The following is a 19,136-nucleotide window of genomic DNA, read 5'->3' as shown; positions in this document are numbered from 1 at the left end:
GTGAGGGCTTATAGACTGCTTCTAACAGCAACAGCATCTTGGAAGCATGGTTGCTGTCTTTATTGTTTGAAGTGAGGAGTCCGCTTTCTCTCCACATTGCCCCTTATGCGTGCGCTACACATAGTGAGAGTCTACATATATACTCACCCACTTGCCTTTACTGAGTAGTAGGGCTCTTGTCAGAGCAGTAGTCTCTGCCTTCTGAGCTGGGCTCCTGGGGACAGGGCTTTGCTTCCACGATGTCTGTAAAGCTTATCACCACGCACCCAGTGCATCGCCTACCTCAGCCCACAAAGCTGCTTCCATTGGTCAACACGTCCTCATCTGGCTTAGCCAAAGGTTGATGCATTAAGTCCAGTCTGCTAGAGCACACCAGCTCCATGACGTGTGGGCAGGCGTGCTCTGGGGATCGTGCACCATCAATCGGCAGCAATGTGGCTGAGGAGCATTGAAGTCTCACTTTCAGATGGTCCAGGAGAATGGTGTGGTATTTTCCCATTCTCCCAGAAGTCAGCCAATAGCCACCTCTTTGTTCCAGCAAAGAAAGGATGCAGTGAGGGACACACACAGTGGTGGGCTGCCTTGGGGGAGACGTCTCAGCTTCCAGAAGTATGTCACAAGTAGCCGCTACAACTAGAAGCCAAAGGGGCCATCCCTTAATGGTCTGTTCTAGTTGTTTTCAGGAGGAGGCAACATGTTGGCGGGTGTTTCCCAAAGTTTGCATTAACACTCCTATGAACATACAGTCTGAAAGGCTTCTTTAAGTCTGGCAGCACTAAAGCAGGAGCTGAAACTAACACTGTCTTTATGGTTTCAAAGGCTGCTTGGCATCTGCTAGTCCAAGTAAGGGGCTCAAAATCATAGCCCTTTAAAGTCTCATAGAGGGGCTTTACTATGAGCTCATAGTTTGAGATCCAGATCCAACAGAACCCTGCCATTCCCAGAGACCCTCTCAGTTATCTACAAGTCTTGGGTATTCTCAAGCCTCCAACTGCCCATTTTCTGTCAGGTAAAAGACCCCACTGTCCTTTGGAAATGGAAAAACCTAGATATTTGACATGTTGCTTACATACTTGGGCCTTTTTCTGGGAAACCTTATATCCACAACTGGCCAAATAGTTCGTGGTTCTGATGGTATTTAGTAGACACTTATCACGGAGAAGGCAATGGCAACCCACTTCAGTGGGTTTTCTGGCCTGGAAAATCCCATGGACAGAGGAGCCTGGTAGGCTGCAGTCCATGGGGTCGCTAAGAGTTGGACACAACTGAGCTACTTCACTTTCACTTTTCCCTTTCATGCATTGGAGAAGGAAATGGCAACCCACTCCAGTATTCTTGCCTGAAGAATCCCGGGGACAGGGGAGCCTGGTGGGCTGCCGTCTATGGGGTCAAACAGAGTCAGACACAACTGAAGAGACTTAGCAGCAGCAGCAGACACTTATCATAAATAGGGCTTACTATGAGCAAGTTATCCCCATATTGGAATATGAGTCCTTTAGCCTATATCAAGTTTCTAAGGTCCATTGCCAGCATTTCCCCAAACAAGGTAGGAGAATTCTTAAATCCTTGAGGCAGGACGGTGCAACAATACTGTGAGATTACATGTGTTTCTGGACCCTGCCATTCAAAAGCAAAAAGCTGCTGTGATGCTTCTGCAATAGGAATGCAGAAAAAAGCATTTTGCAAGTCCAAAACAGAACCAGCTATATTCTCCCAAAATAGTTGTAAGCAAAGTATATGAATTAGGTACCACTGGGTGCAAATCTTGGACTATTTCATTAATAGTTCTCAACTCTTGGACAAAGTGTTACTCTGTTGAGTTCAGCTTTTTGACCAGGATGATAGGGGTGTTATATGGGGACCTGCAAGGTTTAATCAGTCCTATTTTCAAAAACACCCCTATGTGCTTAGTAACTCAGTCGTGTCCGACTCTCTGCTGAGGGAGGAAAGGAACAGGCTGAGCTGACTCCATCTGAAAAAGAAGGAAACTCCATCTTGAAAAAGAAGGAAACTCCATCTTGCACTTTCAGTGAACTTTGGACCATGTGCCTGGTAGCCATGGAGATAACATACCTACAGCCGAACTGGCCTCCCGGACTGATAAACACCAGATTCCATACCGAGATTTCCCGTCGCCAAAAAGAATGTAATGGTCCCCTATGTGGTCAGTCATCTTTGTAATCTTGATGGCACCCATTGGTACAGGCCACAGTGTATAACCAGCTGACCCTTCTGATTATGAATCATGCCTGTAACCTGATTGTATCTCCCTTTGACATTTTTCAGGCTAGGTTTAAGGAATTTGGGGATGTGGGCTTGAGCAGTACACTTAAGGTATATAAGGTTTTCACAGAAGTCGGTCAGAGTCCTTGGCTAAGAGGAGACTCTGCCTTGGGCCCGCCGGTGTAATAAACTGCACTCCACTATCTGCATTGTCCTTCTGAGCGAGTTTGTTTCCCGGAATGCGTGGCTATAAGATTGTGACCCCATGGACTGTAGCCCGCCAGGCTCTTCTGTCCAGGGGGATTCTCCAGGCAAGAATCCTGGAGTGGGTTGTCATGCTCTACTCCAGGGGATCTTCCCAACCCAGGGATCGAACCCAGGTCCCCTGCATTGCAGGTAGATTCTTTACCATCTGAGCCACAAGAGAAGCCCACATGGGGACATGCAAGGTTTAATCAGTCCCATTTTCAAAAACTCCTTGAAAATTGTCTGTATTCCCTTTCGGCCCTCTTGTCTCAAAAGGTATTGCTTTAAAGTAGGTGTCCCAGCATTTTTTTTTTTAATGGAATTTGTATTGGCCATGCATTCTTGGCCTTCCCAGGGGTGCCATTAACCCACACTTCTGGCCTTACCTTTTCATAGATCTCAGTGGGAAAAGGCTGTCTCTTCTTCAGGAGCATCCATGAGTGCCATCTATAGGCTTACAGCACAGTCTGGAGGGATTCTGATGTCAAGCTGCCCTAGAGAAAAAGTTACTTGAGAATTTATTTTACAAAGAAGATCTCTACCCAAAAGAGGGACTGGACATGCCCGGATAGGTGAAAAAAAAAACCACTGTGTTTCAGGGTATAGTCCCCTAATTGGCATTCTAGAGGTTATAAGAAGGAACTATTGTGTACTTCCCCAGAGGTTGCAAGAAGGACCAATTTTGCACACACTGGAATATATATATATATATATTAAAAAAAAAAAAAACCTGTGTTTCAGGGTGAAGTCCCCTAATTGGCACTCTAGGGGTTGTAAGAAGGACTGATTTTGTCTTTCCCCAGACACTCCCATGCCTGGGATGGATGGAGATGGTTTCTGTGCCACCTTGGTTCACCATGGAGTATGCTACACCTGTATCTATTAGAAAGTCAATTAACTCGTTCCCCACCGTCACAGTTACCCAGGGCTCCTGTCGGGACATTTGAATCAAATATCTCAAGTCCAAGGGAGCTCCCAGGTCCCTCCGTTCATCATCAGAGTGTCTTCCTCTTTCTACCATGTGAGAAGCTCCCACCTTTCTTTTGTTGTTATCTTTTTTTATTCCTTAACTGAGGGCAGTTTCTCTCCCAATGGCCTTCCTCCTTACAGGAGGTGCATCGTTCCTTCCCCAGCGGTGGCTCACTTCTCTTCCGGTTACTTGCCCTCTGGGAATCCACTGCTACTGCCGATAACGTAGCGCTCCACCTTGCATCCTCTCGGCTTCTGTTGTTGCTCCCTATTATGGAACACCTTAAAAGCATCTACCAACTGAGAAGGTTTCATTCCCAATGCACCATCTAACTTTTGTCATTTTCTTCTTATATCTGGGGTGCTTTGCCCAGTGAAAGTCATAGTCACCATTCTTATATTTTCAGGGGCCTTAGGGTCAGCATCAGTGTACCACCTACAAGCTTGATAAATTCTTCCTAGAAATTTTTATGGGTCTTCACTGGGTTTTTAGTGTAGCCCCTGAATTTCGTTTAAGCTCTGTTGCCTAGGTACTGCCTTTCGAAAGCCTGCTAAGATACACTTCCTGTAATGCTTTAGGAGTGGCATACTTCCGTTGTTGGGATCCCAGTCAGGTTCAGCAATAGGAACTGCCAGGTTTGCTTCTGGAGTTCATCTGGATCGGCTAGATAAGGCTGGCGTGCTTCGTCTCTAGCCTTGTCAATGACTGTCCTTCTTTCATCCCCTGTGAGCACCAAATTCATACGAGTATGAATGTCTATCCAAGAGGGATGGTGAAGGGCAAAGGTGGAAGTGAAAAGTTCCATCGTGCGGAGGGGGTCCTCTCGATAAAGTAGGGTCATTGTTTTCCCAATTAAACAAATCTGAAGTTGAAACTGGCTGGTGTATTCATAGACACCCCACTGGTGACCATCTGCATTAAGGCCTCCTAAGTGATATCATAAAAGAATTGATGCTCTTGAACTGCAGCGTTGGAAAAGACTGTTGAGAGTCCCTTGGACTGCAAAGAGATCAAACCAGTCAATCCTCAAGGAAATCAGTCCTGAGCATTCATTGGAAGGACTGATGCTGAAGCTGAAACTCCAATACTTTGGCCAGCTGATGCAAAGAAATGATTCACTGGAAAAGACCCTGATGCTGGGAAAGATTGAAGGCAGGAGGAGAAGGGGATGACAGAGGATGAGATGGTTGGATGACATCACTGACTCAATGGACATGAGTTTGAGCAAGCTCTGGGAGTTAGTGATGGACAGGGAAGCCTGGCGTGCTGCAGTCCATGGGGTTGCAAAGAGTTGGACACGACTAAGCAACTGAACTGAACTGAAGTGATATCAGACAAAGGAGTTTGCCCTGCTCCAGAAGTGGCTTCCAGTCCAAATTGGGTTCCCTATCACATCTAGGATGGTGATACCAAACCAGCCTCCTGTGACCTGGGTGTTAACATAGAAACCTCTAATTCATCTCCAAAAGGAGGGGAAACAGGAGGCGATGGATATGCCCATGGCATGGGGGCAGCTGGAACAACTGCCAGTGCAGTGTGCTTGGCCAGTGGAGGAGCTGGGTTGGTCGGAGGGGTGGTTAAGTTCTGAAACAGCAAATCCTCACTCTCATGTTCTCCCTCTCCCTCTTGTAGAATAGGTTTCTCCTTGACTTCCCTTTAAGACCGCTGCCCCATAAGGTGGCAGCCATCGGACTTCTTTTCTTCCTGATGTAACAGCCTAAATGCCTCTACATACGGAATCTCATCACTTTTACCTGCCCTTTCACAAAAAAAAAATTTGTGAGATTGTATCATAATTAAGTGAGCCATTTAAGGGCCATTGCGCCCCTGATTCTAGTGTATATGGAGACCACACACCACTACAATCGAATATCATCTCTTTCTTAGTCATAGGCCCACAACTGTATTTTGCCATTTAGGATATGACCCAAAAGGCTGTCCTTAGGGACAGACGGAGTATTTCCTCTCTTGATAAGTTCAAGAATCACAAAACAAAGACACGAACAGATTTCAATACCAAAGGAACAAACAGATTCCATTGTGAATGGACACAAAAACAAAAGCAAACGAACCAGTTCACAAAGCAGGTAAAATCCAATGACAATTCTGCCCTCCAGAAGAGTACCCTGAAACAACAAACAAACGAATTGAGAGGAGAATATGTTCCCAGCTGTACACACGGGAGCAACTTTCCCTAGTATGTGGAGCCCTACAGCTCCTAAATGTCAACTTGCTCCAACTGCCAAGCGCTGGGGCAGCCAGTGCCGCTACAGAAATTGTGAAGGGAAGATCCTCAGGAGAAATGGTCCTGGAAGCTGCAGGCCTTACCTGAAAATTCCCCAACTGGGGCCGGCTCATCACGAGCAGCAAGGCTCCTGGCTGGCTTTGCCAAAATTTGCTACTGAGCCCAAGCTCATTCTGCTCACTCCATGGCAGGCCAATAAATTGCAAGACGAGTTGTTGGAGCAAGGAATGATTACTTTAATCGGAAGGCCAGCAGACAGCGGAGATGGCAGACTGGCCTAAGAACCATCTCATCTCCCTCGGGAATCAGGGTGCTTTTATACACAAGACAGAGAGTGGGAAGGCGCTTTCGGAGGCCGGGACCAGTGGCAGAGCAGGGCCGTTAACTGGTGGGGCTGACAGTTGCTGACTTGGGCGGAGGGGCCCACAGGGGCCTGACAAATGGCTGGGTAGGACTGTGCTGCAGAGCCGGTGTCTGTCTCAGTGGCGCCTGCAGGCCGGTGCCAGGGAAGGAAAGACCCTTTATGCCTTGTGTCCTATCGCTGACCACTGCTACAGTTGGACTTCCCTTGTGGAATAGACAGACTTTGTTTAAACTTTGTGTGATCAAGTTTACCAGTCATTTCCTTTATGGCTTCTGGGTCTCGTTTTATGCTTTAGGGAAAACTTCCTCTCCGACATTGTAGAATGAAAATGATTCATCCATGTTTCTAGGGCTACTTTCATGATTTCAGGTTTACAGTGCATGCCCTCCCACCCAAATCTGCGCTCCTGCAGGTCTAGGAAGATGGGCAGAACGCCCCTGCCTGGCATTATCTCCGGGACTTTTTCTACCTCCCCTCCGGAGCCCAGAGCCGCGCAGTCGCGTAGGGAGAATGTCCCCTTCCCAGCAGACGTCTCTGGAAGTCAACAGTGGTTCTGGGACCTTTCCCAAAAGAATTTTTCCTAGTCCCCCTTCTGCTGCTGGGGTCACGCCGCGCAGGCTTTGAGCTCCCAGGCTGACGCATTTGCTGCCGCTTGTCTGGAGAGACACGCTCAGAGGTGAGCCTGGACCAGGACCCGGCATCCAGGGGGCGGGCGGTGTTTCCTCTCCGTCCTGCGATCCGGATTCCCCCCGCTGACGTTCGCGCCGGTTGTCTGGCGCCACCTGGCGGCCTCTATCATATAGTTTTCAGCTCCAGCGAAACCGGTACGGATCTGGGGGCGGTGCCTTAGGCGAAGGTCTCTTGAGGCTGGAGGCTCTAAAGGGATCATCCAGGCTGTGCCGCGCAGGGGAATGAACGGCTCAGTCATTTTCAAAGACTGGAGGTGCAAGTACTTGGAGGCCATCTCCGCACTTCCGTGCCCCGTTCGGGACCCTCCAGGTGTGTCGAGCGTCACACGCCAGGGCCGACTCTACCTGTTGGTCTGACCTGGGCCCGCAGGGTTTCAGGGCTGGGATACTGTACCGCGCAGCTAATGGTGTCGTGGACTGTGGTCCCTTTCCAGGAGATGGAGGGGCAGGTGATGTTTTGAAGGAGCCGCTGTCTGATCTGCTGCAAGAGGTGAGACTGGTGGCTGGCTGGGGTGAGTGGGGAGGACAGTAAAAGGAAAGCACTCAGTATCCTGGATGGAAGTGACTCCACCTAGCTTGTGAGAGCAGAGGAGACCCGGCCCATTCAGGTTAGATGGCTGTTATTATTGGGAACTTCCGCCGGGTGCCCCAAGAGTGTCCTCCTGAATATTGCCGGCCTCCGGGACCTCAGTGAAGCCAATGCCCCATCTACCTGGCCCCAACTTAACCCTCCCACCCAAAGCTGCCTGTGCAAGCGGGGGCCTCTAGCTCAGTCCTACTGATGCCCTCCATACTCACTTCCACCTTGTCCACCCATTCAGATCAGGACTCTGCCCTTGGGGAAAAGAGAACTTGTCCTGGTGGAGAGGCTGGCTGTCAGGGAACTCGCCCATGGGCTGGGCCAGGAAGAGAGAGCTGCTGCCCAGAGTTGGCTTTCAGATTAGGGGAGGAACTGGGAGCAAGGGTCACCAGGGAGGTTTTCTGCTTCCCTCACTGCCAGGCCCTGGCTAAAGGACCTTTTGGCCCCTAGGGTGGGGGTACGGGCTGGGGGTCTTTTTCTGCTTCTAGCTGGCCTCCCTGTTTCTTAAAAGTAGTAGCCAAGAATGGGTCCAAGGAACCTGTCAATCTTTCTCTTGACCTTCACCTTTCCTTGACCTAGACGTTTTCAGACCAATGGCCTATATCAGACTGTCTTTTCATATCTTTAACACTGTTTGAACCAAACTTAGATTTTGACCTTGACCTTGACCTCACCTTGACCATGACCCCTTTCAGGCCCATATTCTGTCCCTCTCATTACTGTATTACTGAAAGATTATTTTAATTTAACCTTGACCTGTATATTGACTCTGATACAGACCAAATCCTGTCCTTCACCTTCTTCAGTGTTCTTTGCTACCCCGACTGAAAACTTAAACTTGAATCTGACCCTGAATATGAACTTCACCTGGCATTGTTCTTGACCTTTATCTGTTCCAGTTTTGTAATCTGTTCTTGACTACCATCCTAGCATTCTCCATGACTAACAATTTAACTTCAACCCCAATCTTAATATTGACCCTGACCTTTAACTTTACCTCGACCCTTATTTTAAACAAACTGTATCTCCTATGTACTATCTGGATCCTTTCTGTCACTAATTTGTTAATATGAGCTTGATTTTGGCTTTTTTTTTTTTTTTTTTTTTTGCTGTGCCATGTAGTATGTGGGATCTTACTTTCCTGACAAGGAATTGAACTCTCAGCAGTGAAAGCTCAGAGTCCTAACCACTAGACCACTAGGGAACTCCCTGATTTGGGCTTTTATGATATTGAACTTGATCATGGCCTAATTATGACCTTCACCCTTTTCAGAACCATAGTCTCAGTAAACATACTATCTTCACCATTTCTAATAATGACTAAGAATTTGACCTTGATCTTGTTGTCAACTTGACTTTGAAATTGATGTAATCTTGAAATTGACATAGATATTGGTCAAACACAGCATGTCTCTAACTGTCTTCCTCAATTTCTCTGTGACCAATAATTTGGCCTTGATCTGACTTTGTGAACTGACTTTCCCCACATTCCTCTTTTCACATATGTCCTGTCCCTTAAATTCATCTTGATCTTCTCTATTACTGACTGAAAATTTGTCCTTGGCTTAAGCCTCAACCTTGCCCTCGCCCTTTCCCCTAAACTTGATTTAGATTTGATCTTGCCTCTTCTCAGACCCATACTCTGTATCCTGACAATTTTTATTATTGATTGATTATGTGACCTTGCCCTAGGCTTCTATATTTACTCTGTTTCAGACCAAATCCTGCCATTGATCTTAAGCAGTGTTTATTTCTATCAGATCAGATCAGATCAGTCGCTCAGTCGTGTCCGACTCTTTGCGACCCCTTATCAACCTACCTAGGAATTAACTCTCACTCTCTCCCCACCTGTAAGTAAATCTGTAGCAAATGCTTTCCCCTGCCACATTGAGCATAACAGAACAACCCTGCCATTACTGCCAGCCTCTTGAAACTCTGCCTCAGGCCATAATGGCCAGATGCAGTTCTATTCCACAGACAATCAGAGCTCCAGAAGAGCCACACAAAGGCAGGAGCCAGTCAACTCCCAATAACCAGCTAGAGCAGGAATGGGCCTAATCCAGATCCTTGGGTAAATGCAAGAGCTCTGCCTCCTACCTGACTTTGCCCCAGTTCCCCTTGCAGTCCTGACCTGGGAAGATTGAAGTGGCTGGCTTGGAATTGTACCCCTTCTTTGGGGAGAAAGGCAGTGGCACCCCACTCCAGTACTCTTGCCTAGAAAATCCCATGGATGGAGGAGCCTGGAAGGCTGCAGTCCATGGGGTCGCTGAGGGTCGGACACGACTGAGCGACTTCACTTTCACTTTTCACTTTCATGCATTGGAGAAGGAAATGGCAACCCACTCCAGTGTTCTTGCCTGGAGAATCCCAGGGACGGGGGAGCCTGGTGGGCTGCCGTCTATGGGGTCGCACAGAGTCGGACACGACTGAAGCGACTTAGCAGCAGCAGCAGCAGACATAGCAACCATGCCCCAGTGGGCCCATGGCGGTGTTGGGCATACTCTCTTTGCTCCACAAAGGAGAACTTAGAAAACACATTTCAGAAGTACATCCAGTAACTGCGTCCCATGAGGAGCCACAGCAGGACCAAGCATTTGGAAAATTCACATTTCCTGATTTCTAAACTTAGTAGAAACTACAGTAATCAAAATGACATGGCCCTGGCACTGAAAAAGCACACAAGGACTTCCTTGGTGTCAGTGGATAAGCGGGAGCTCCCAGTGCAGGGGGCCCAGTTTCAATCCCTGGTCAGGGAACTGGATCCCATATGCGGCAGATAAGAGTTCACAAGCCACAGCGGAGACCCACTGCAGCCAAATAAATAACTTTTTAAAAAGACGTCTAGACTAATGGAATAGAATAGAGAGCTCAGAGATAAACTCTCACATATATGGTCAAGTGGTTTTTAACAAGGGTGCCAAGACCATTCAAGAGTGGAAAGGACGGTCTTTTCAACAAGTAGTGCTGGAAAATCTGGATCTCCCCATGCAAAGGATGAAGTTGAACCCTTACCTAATGCCAGATACAAAAATTAACTCCAAATGGGTAAGGAACTAAACAGGAGACCTAAATTATTAACCTCTTAGAAGAAAACATAGCTGAAAATGTTCTTGACATTACATTTAGCAATGATTCCTTGGATATGACAGTTGAGACATCCAGCAGCAATCCACGGGGTCTCACAGAACATGTTTCATCTTCAAATCATGAACCTGTGGGGGACATCTTTTGTTTTTATTTTTTTTTATTGAAGGATAATTGCTTTATAGAATTGTGTTGTTTTCTGTCAAACCTCAACATGAATCAGCCACAGGTATACATATGTCCCCTCCCTTTTGAACCTCCCTCCCATCTCCCGCTGCATCCCACCCCTCTAGAGTGATACAGAGCCTGAGGAAGTGTTTTTAATGCCCTTCTGAGCATACCACCAATCTAATGATCTAACTTTGGGGTATATAAACAAAAAACTGAAAACTTATGTCCACACAGAAACCTGTACAGAAAGCTTCAACAACAAACTTGACCATGCAGAAGAAATAATCAGTGAACAATGTACACATAATTGTGTACAACTGTGTCCCCGAAGAAGAGAGGAAGAAGAGGTTAGAAAGCTTATTTTTAAAAATAATGGCTAAGAGAGTAAATCTTAAGTCTTTCACAGTACATATAAATATCAAACCATTATTTTGTATACCTGAGACTAATATAATGTTATTTGTCAACTATATCTCAATAAAAATAAATAAATAAAAATGTTAAAGAAAAAAGAAAGAATGGCTGAAAAATTCCCAAACCTGTGGAGTGATTTAGACATCCAAGTTCATGAAGCTAATCCGTTCAGTTCAGTTCAGTCGCTCAGTCGTGTCTGACTCTTTGTGACCCCATGAATCGCAGCACGCCAGGCCTTCCTGTCCATCACCAACTCCCGGAGTTTACTCAAACTCATGTCCATCGAGTCGGTGATGCCATCCAGCCATCTCATCCTCTGTCGTCCCATTTTCCTCCTGCCCCTAATCCCTCCCAGCATCAGAGTCTTTTCCAATGAGTCAACTCTTCACATGAGGTGGCCAAAGTATTGGAGTTTCAGCTTTAGCATCAGTCCTTCCAATGAACACCCAGGACTGATCTCCTTTAGGATAGACTGGTTGGATCTCCTTGCAGTCCAAGGGACTCTCAAGAGCTTCTCCAACACCACAGTTCAAAAGTATCAATTCTTCAGCGCTCAGCTTTCTTCACAGTCCAACTCTCACATCCATACATGACCACAAGAAAAACTATAGCCTTGACTAGACGGACCTTTGTTGGCAAAATAATGTCTCTGCTTTTGAATATGCTATCTAGGCTAGTCATAACTTTCCTTCCAAGGAGTAAGCGTCTTTTAATTTCATGGCTGCAGTCACCATCTGCAGTGATTTTGGAGCCCAAAAAAATAAAGTCTGACACTGTTTCCACTGTTTCCCCATCTATTTGCCATGAAGTGATGGGACCAGATGCCATGATCTTCGTTTTCTGAATGTTGAGCTTTAGGCCAAATAGATCACCTCAAAATTTCACCCAAAATGATATTCTTCAAGATACATTATAACAGAACTATCAAAAATCAAAACTAAAAAGAGAATGTTAAAAGCAGAAAAGTGAAATTTTTCTCACACAAAGTAACTTATCCACTGCTAAGGCTACATGCAGATTTCTTAGCAGAAACCTTGTGGGCCAGTACAGAATGAAAGCCCTGAAAGAGAAAGACTGCCACCAAGAATACTTTGCCCAGAAAAGTCGTCCTTCAGAAATGAAAGCTAAATAAAGGCTTCTCCAAACAAGCAAAAGCTGAAAGAGTTCAGAACTCTGTAACTTTCTTACAAAAAAATTCTGAAACGAGTTCTTTATGCTGAAACAAAAAGATGCTAATCAGTAATAGAAAAACATGAAAATATACAATACCCCAGTAAAGGTAAGTGTATAGTCATACTCAGAAAACTAAAACTGTAACGTGATGGTGTATCAAGCACTTAACTCCAGGACAAAGTTTTAGGATAAAAGTATTTAAAAAGTAGCTAGCTACTGCTACAATAAGTTTTTAATGGATACACAATATTAAAAGATGTAAATTATGACATTAAAAAACATAAAATGGAGGTGAGTAAAGGGCAGTTTGTCAGTGATCAAAGTTAAGTTATTATCAGCTTAAAATAAGCTGTCACATAAGATATTTCAAGGAAACTTCGGGTAAAACCTATAGTAGTTACACACAAGATAAAAAGAAGGGAATAAAAGCATACTACTACAGAAAAGCATCAATTCATAAAGGAAAACAGGAACAGAAGGGGAAAAAACTACAAATATTCAGAAAACAAGTATTAAGACAGCATTAGTTTATAGTCTCCCATAGCCTGAATTTCTGGAATTGCAGTTCCAATGGCTATTTCCAAATACACTTGCTTTTGCTGGTTTTTTTTTTTTTTTTTAATGGCATTAGGGACTTCCCTGGTGGTCCAGTGGTTAGGACTCTGCACTTCCACTGCAGGGAGCAGGGAGCACGGGTTCAAACCCTGGTCAGGGAACTAAGATCTTGCGTGCTGTGGCCAGAAAAAAAGGGAAGTGCCAGAGAGGGGGGAACATATGTATACCAATGGCTGATCCATGTTGATGCATGGCAAAAACCAATACAATACTGCAATTATCCTTCAAAAAAGAAATGCTGAGTGCCCAAAGTAAATAATTTTTAAAGACCAAAAATAAATAAAAATGCCGTATTGAGGGCATTACCTATCAATAAGTACTTTAAATACAAATGGATTAAATTCTCAATCAAAACACATGGAGCAGTTGTATGAATTAAAAAAAAAAAAAAGAGTCAAACTACATGCTTCCTTCAAGAGACTCACTTTAGCTTTAAGAACACACATAGGCCAGACTTCCTGGGTGGTCCCATGGTGAAGAATCTGCCTGCCAGTGCAGGGAACATGGGGCAATCCCTGGTTTGGCAGGATTCCGAGTGCCTCAGGGCAAGTAAGCCCGGTGGCCACAACTACCGAGCCTCTGCACCGCAGCTACCGAACCCTGAACGCCCTGGAAACCGTGGAAGGCCCGTGCTGCACGTGGAGCCTGGCTCCGCAACAAGAGAAGCTCACACGCCGCGACTAGAGACTAGCCCCACTTACCCAAACTAGAGAACGTCCGCACACAGCGAGAAAAATCCAGCCTACAATAAATAAATAAGCAAATAAATAATTTTTTTAAATAAAAGAACACACATAGGCATAAAGCGAAGGGATAAAAAAAGATATTCCATGCAAATGAAGACCAAAAATGAGTAGGGACAGCTACCCTTTTATCAGACAAATAACGTTTAAGTCAAATAATGTGAAGTGAAAGTCACTCAGTCGTGTCTGACTCTTTGCAACCCCACAGACTATACATACAGTCCATGGACTTCTCCAGGCCAGAGTACTGGAGTGGGTAGCAGACAAAGAGTAGCCATGGGGGGCTGTTTTTATTGGGATTCAAAGAATCTAAGATTGGGGTGTCCAGAGTTTTGTAGATTCACCCTTTATTGGTTAATTTAAAGCTTAAGAGCAGGGATTAGGGCACAGAAAGGGAGAAGCAGGGTTACTCAAGTGGTCAGGTATCTAGGTTACCCGGGGCTTTCTGAAAGAGCGAACTTCAGGAGCAGAGGTGGTCTAATTCCTTCCCTGGGCTATCAATTGTGTCATGCAGTTGCCAAGATGTTTATTCAAGATGGATATCTTTTGAAATGAATGCCTTAACAATCAAAAGCTTAAAGTCAGGCACTTACATAACGATAAATGCCTACATTTTTAAAAAATCTCAAATAACCTAACATTTTACCTCAAGGAACTAGGAAAAGTAGAACAAAGGGCAAAGTTAGCAGAAGGAAGGAAATAACAAGATCATAGGGAGAAATAAATGAAATAGAGATTAGTAAAACAACAGAAAAGAAAATGAAACTGAGTTTTGGTTTTTTGAAAAGACAAAATTGACAAACCATTAGCCAGACTTACCAAGAAAAAAGAATAGGACTAAATAAATAAAATTATAAATGAAAGAAAAGATATCTTACTAATATCACAGATAAACAGTTGACCCTTGAACAACAGGTTTGAACTGTGTGGGTCCACTTATACATGGATTTTTTTTCCACTAAATATGTACTACAATACTACACTAGCCACAGTTGGTTAAATTCAAGAATTCACAATATAACAGATATAGAGGATTGACTTAAAGTTATACACAGATTTTTTTTACTGCAGAGAGGGTCAGCGCCCCAACACACAAAGTTGTTCAAGGGTCCACAATGCAAAGGATAATTCAGTTCAGTTCAGTTCAGTTCAGTCGCTCAGTCGTGTCCGACTCTTTGCGACCCCATGAATCTCAGCACGCCAGGCCTCCCTGTCCATCACCAACTCCCGGAGTTCACTCAGACTCATGTCCATCAAGTCAGTGATGCCATCCAGCCATCTCATCCTCTGTCGTCCCCTTCTCCTCTTGCCCCCAATCCCTCCCAGCATCAGAGTCTTTTCCAATGAGTCAACTCTTCGCATGAGGTGGCCAAAGTACTGGAGTTTTAGCTTTAGCATCAGTCCTTCCAAAGAACACCCAGGGCTGATCTCCTTTAGAATGGACTGGTTGGATCTCCTTGCAGTCCAAGGGACTCTCAAGAGTCTTCTCCAACACCACAGTTCAAAAGCATCAATTCTTCAGCGCTCAGCCTTCTTCGCAGTCCAACTCTCACATCCATACATGATCACTGAAAAAACCATAGCCTTGACTAGACGGACCTTTGTTGGCAAAGTAATGTCTCTGCTTTTGCATATGCTATCTAGGTTGGTCATAACTTTCCTTCCAAGGAGTAAGCATCTTTTAATTTCATGGCTGCGGTCACCATCTGCAGTGATTTTGGAGTCCAAAAAAATAAAGTCTGACACTGTTTCCACTGTCTCCCCATCTATTTGCCATGAAGTGATGGGACCAGATGCCATGATCTTCGTTTTCTGAATGTTGAGCTTTAAGCCAACTTTTTCACTCTCCTCTTTCACTTTCATCAAGAGGCTTTTTAGTTCCTCTTCACTTTCTGCCATAAGGGTGGTGTCATCTGCATATCTGAGGTTATTGATATTTCTCCCGGCAATCTTGATTCCAGCTTGTGCTTCTTCCAGTCCAGTGTTTCTCGTGATGTACTCTGCATGTAAGTTAAAAACCAGGGTGACAATATACAGCCTTGACGTACTCCTTTTCCTATTTGGAACCAGTCTATTGTTCCATGTCCAGTTCTAACTGTTGCTTCCTGACCTGCATACAGATTTCTCAAGAGGCAGGTCAGGTGGTCTGGTATTCCCATCTCTTTCAGAATTTTCCACAGTTTATTGTGATGCACACAGTCAAAGGCTTTGGCATAGTCAATAAAGCAGAAATAGATGTTTTTCTGGAAGTCTCTTGCTTTTTCGATGATCCAGCGGATGTTGGCAATTTGATCTCTGGTTCCTCTGCCTTTTCTAAAACCAGCTTGAACATCAGGAAGTTCACAGTTCACGTACTACTGAAGCCTGGCTTGGAGAATTTTGAGCATTACTTTACTAGCATGTGAGATGAGTGCAATTGTGCAGTAGTTTGAGCATTCTTTGGGATTGGAATGAAAACTGACCTTTTCCAGTCCTGTGGCCACTGCTGAGTTTTCCAAATTTGCTGGTATATTGAGTGCAGCACTTTCACAGCATCATCTTTCAGGATTTGAAATAGCTCAACTGGAATTCCATCACCTCCACTAGTGATGTTCGTAGTGATGCTTTCTAAGGCCCACTTGACTTCACATTCCAGGATGTCTGGCTCTAGGTCAGTGATCACACCATCGTGATTATCTGGGTCGTGAAGATCTTTTTTGTACAGTTCTTCTGTGTATTCTTGCCACCTCTTCTTAATATCTTCTGCTTCTGTTAGGTCCATACCATTTCTGTCCTTTATCAAGCCCATCTTTGCATGAAATGTTCCCTTGGCATCTCTAATTTTCTTGAAGAGATCTCTAGTCTTTCCCATTCTGTTGTTTTCCTCTATTTCTTTGCATTGATCACTGAGGAAGGCTTTCTTATCTCTTCTTGCTATTCTTTGGAACTCTGCATTCAGATGCTTATATCTTTCCTTTTCTCCTTTGCTTTTTGCTTCTCTTCTTTTCACAGCTATTTGTAAGGCCTCCCCAGACAGCCATTTAGATTACTATAAACAGTAACAGTCAAAAAATAGTCAACAAATTGGACAAGCTAGTAGAAATGGATAAATTCCTAGAAACATACCACCTACCAAGTCTGAATAAGGAAAAATAGAAACTGTGAACAGATCAATAACAAGTAAGGAGGCTGAATCAGGAATTAAAGACTCCCAGGAAGGAAAACTCCAGTTTTCTACCAATTCTACCAATCAAGGGTAAATTAGCACCAATCATTCTCAAACTCTTCCAAAAAATAGAATAGTAAAGAACATCTCCAAATTTACTTTACAAGCCCAACACTATCTTGATACCAAAGCCAGATAAGGAGCCTAAAAGAAAATAAAATTATAAGCCAATATCCCTGATGAACATGGATGCAAATTTTCTCAATAAAATATTAGCACACCAAGTTCAACAGCACATTGCAAGAATCACACATCATGAAGAAGCAAAATTTATCCCTAGGATGCAAGGATAGTTCAAGACGCACAAATCAGTAAATATAGTACACCGCACTAATTGAATGAAAGACAAAAATCATGTAATCATTTCAGTAGATGCCAAAAAAGCATTTGACAAAATTCAACATACTATCATGATAAAGACTCTCAAAAGAAGTGAGTATGGAAGGAACATACCTCAACATAACAAAGGTCATAAGTAAAAACCCAAAGCTAACATCATACTTTATCGAAAAAGACTGAACATTTTCCCACTAAGATCAGAAATAAGACAAGCATGCTCACTCTCACCACTCCTATTCAACACAGTACTGGAAGCCCTAGTCAGAGTGATCAGACAAGGAAAAAAATAAAACAAAAAACATCCAAATTGAAAAAAAAAAGTAAAATTTTCTCTATCAGCTGATACGATTTTTTAAATAAATCCTAGACTCCTCAAAAAAATTGTTAAAACAAACAAATTTAGCAAAATTTCAGGATACAAAATCAACATACAAAGAGACTTCCCTGGCAGTCCAGAGGTTAAGACTCTGTGTTTCCACTGCAGGGTGTGGGTTTGATCCCTGGTAGGGGACCCTAGGATCCTGCATTCTGAACAGTGCTAAAAAAAAAAAAAAAAAAATTCAACATAAAAAAATTGGTTCCATATCTATACACCAACAATAAACTATCTGAAAAAGAAAGAAACAATCCTACTCAGAGTAGCATCATAAACAATAAAATGCCTAGGGGTAAATTCAACCAAGAGAAAGATAAATACAAATATATATAGATATAAATATAGACACACTGAAAACTATATGACATTGATGAAAAAATGGAAGAAGAGACAAATAAATGGGAAAATATCCCATGTTCACAGATCAGGAGAGCTAATATCATTGAAATTTCCATACCACCCAAAGCCATCTACAGATTCAATGCAAACACTGTCAAAATTCCAATGGCATTTTTCACAGAAATAAAATAAACAATCCTAAAATTTGCATGGAACCCAAAATACCCTGAGTAGACAAATACTGAGAAAGAACAAAGCTGGAGGCATCATACTTCTGATTACCTTATTGCAAAAATATAGTAATCAAAACAGTACAGTATTTGCATAAAAACAGACACATAGACCAATGAGACAGAATCATTTGCCCAGAAACAAACCCATGCATATATGGTCAACTAATGTGTGACAAGAAAGCCGAGAATACCCAATGGGGAAACTCAGTCTCTTGAATAAATGCCAATGAGAAACCTGGATATCCATATGCAAAAGAATGAAATTAGAACCTATCTTACCCCACTCACAATGAAGTAGATTAAAGATTTAAACATAAGTCTAACACTGTAAAAAGCCTAGAAGAAAACAAAAGGGAATGAGTTCCTTGACATTGGTCTTGATAGCCATTTCGTGAATATGACAGCAAAAGCGTAAGCAACAGAAAGAAAAATTAGTGAGAAACTACATCAAACTAAAAGAAGTAAAAGAAGTAATCAACAAGAATAACAAAAAAGGCAACCTGTATAACAGGAGAAAATATTTTAACCCCAGATATATGATAATAGATTAATATCCAAAATATAAAAGGAACGCCTATGATTCAATAGCAAAAAAAAAATCCAATTTAAAAATGAGCAGAGGGTATGAATAGACATTTTTCCAAAGTTATATAAATGGCCAACAGGTACATCAAAAGGTATTCAACATGACTATCAGAGAAACACAAATAAAAATCATAATGAGATATCATCTCATCCCTAAAATGGCTTTTGTCAAAAAGACAAGAAATATCAAAAGCTGGCAAGGATTTGGAGAAAACTGTGCACAATTGGTGGGAATGTTAAATTGGCATGGCCACTTCAGAAAACAGCATGGAGTTTCCTCAAAGATTTAAAATTAGAGCTGCCGTGTGGTCCAGCAATCATACTCTGGGTATATATCCAAAGCAAAAGAAATCACTATCTAAGGAAGTTAGATCAGTATCTCAAAGAGCTATCTGCACTCCCGTGTGCATTGCAGCATTAATCACAATAGGCAAGACACAGAAAAAATCTAAGTGTTTGTTGACACTGTATGGATAATGAAAATGTGAGGTATATACATAGTACAAATATGTGTATATGTATTTATAAAACATACATATTAC

General features: G+C 43.4%; 1 long non-coding RNA gene and 1 other non-coding gene across 2 annotated transcripts; one reads left to right on the top strand and one right to left on the bottom strand.

Annotated features, from left to right (window-relative positions):
* Positions 1-4,708: 4,708 nt before the first annotated feature.
* Positions 4,709-11,221, bottom strand: LOC113896209. The gene is made up of 3 exons (XR_003512014.1): positions 11,112-11,221; positions 10,438-10,529; positions 4,709-7,244 (listed from the first exon to the last, which is right to left on the bottom strand). It is a non-coding gene; the product is annotated as an uncharacterized LOC113896209 (long non-coding RNA).
* Positions 11,222-12,795: 1,574 nt separating this feature from the next.
* On the top strand, positions 12,796-12,875 carry TRNAG-UCC. Its single transcript has one exon. It is a non-coding gene; the product is annotated as a tRNA-Gly (tRNA).
* Positions 12,876-19,136: the final 6,261 nt, after the last annotated feature.

The sequence above is a fragment of the Bos indicus x Bos taurus genome, chromosome 7 (assembly GCF_003369695.1).
Source record: "Bos indicus x Bos taurus breed Angus x Brahman F1 hybrid chromosome 7, Bos_hybrid_MaternalHap_v2.0, whole genome shotgun sequence".
In the NCBI taxonomy this organism is placed as follows: Eukaryota; Metazoa; Chordata; class Mammalia; order Artiodactyla; family Bovidae; genus Bos; species Bos indicus x Bos taurus.
The sequence above is the reverse complement of the archived record's forward strand: the minus strand, read 5'-3'. Positions and strand labels throughout refer to the sequence as shown.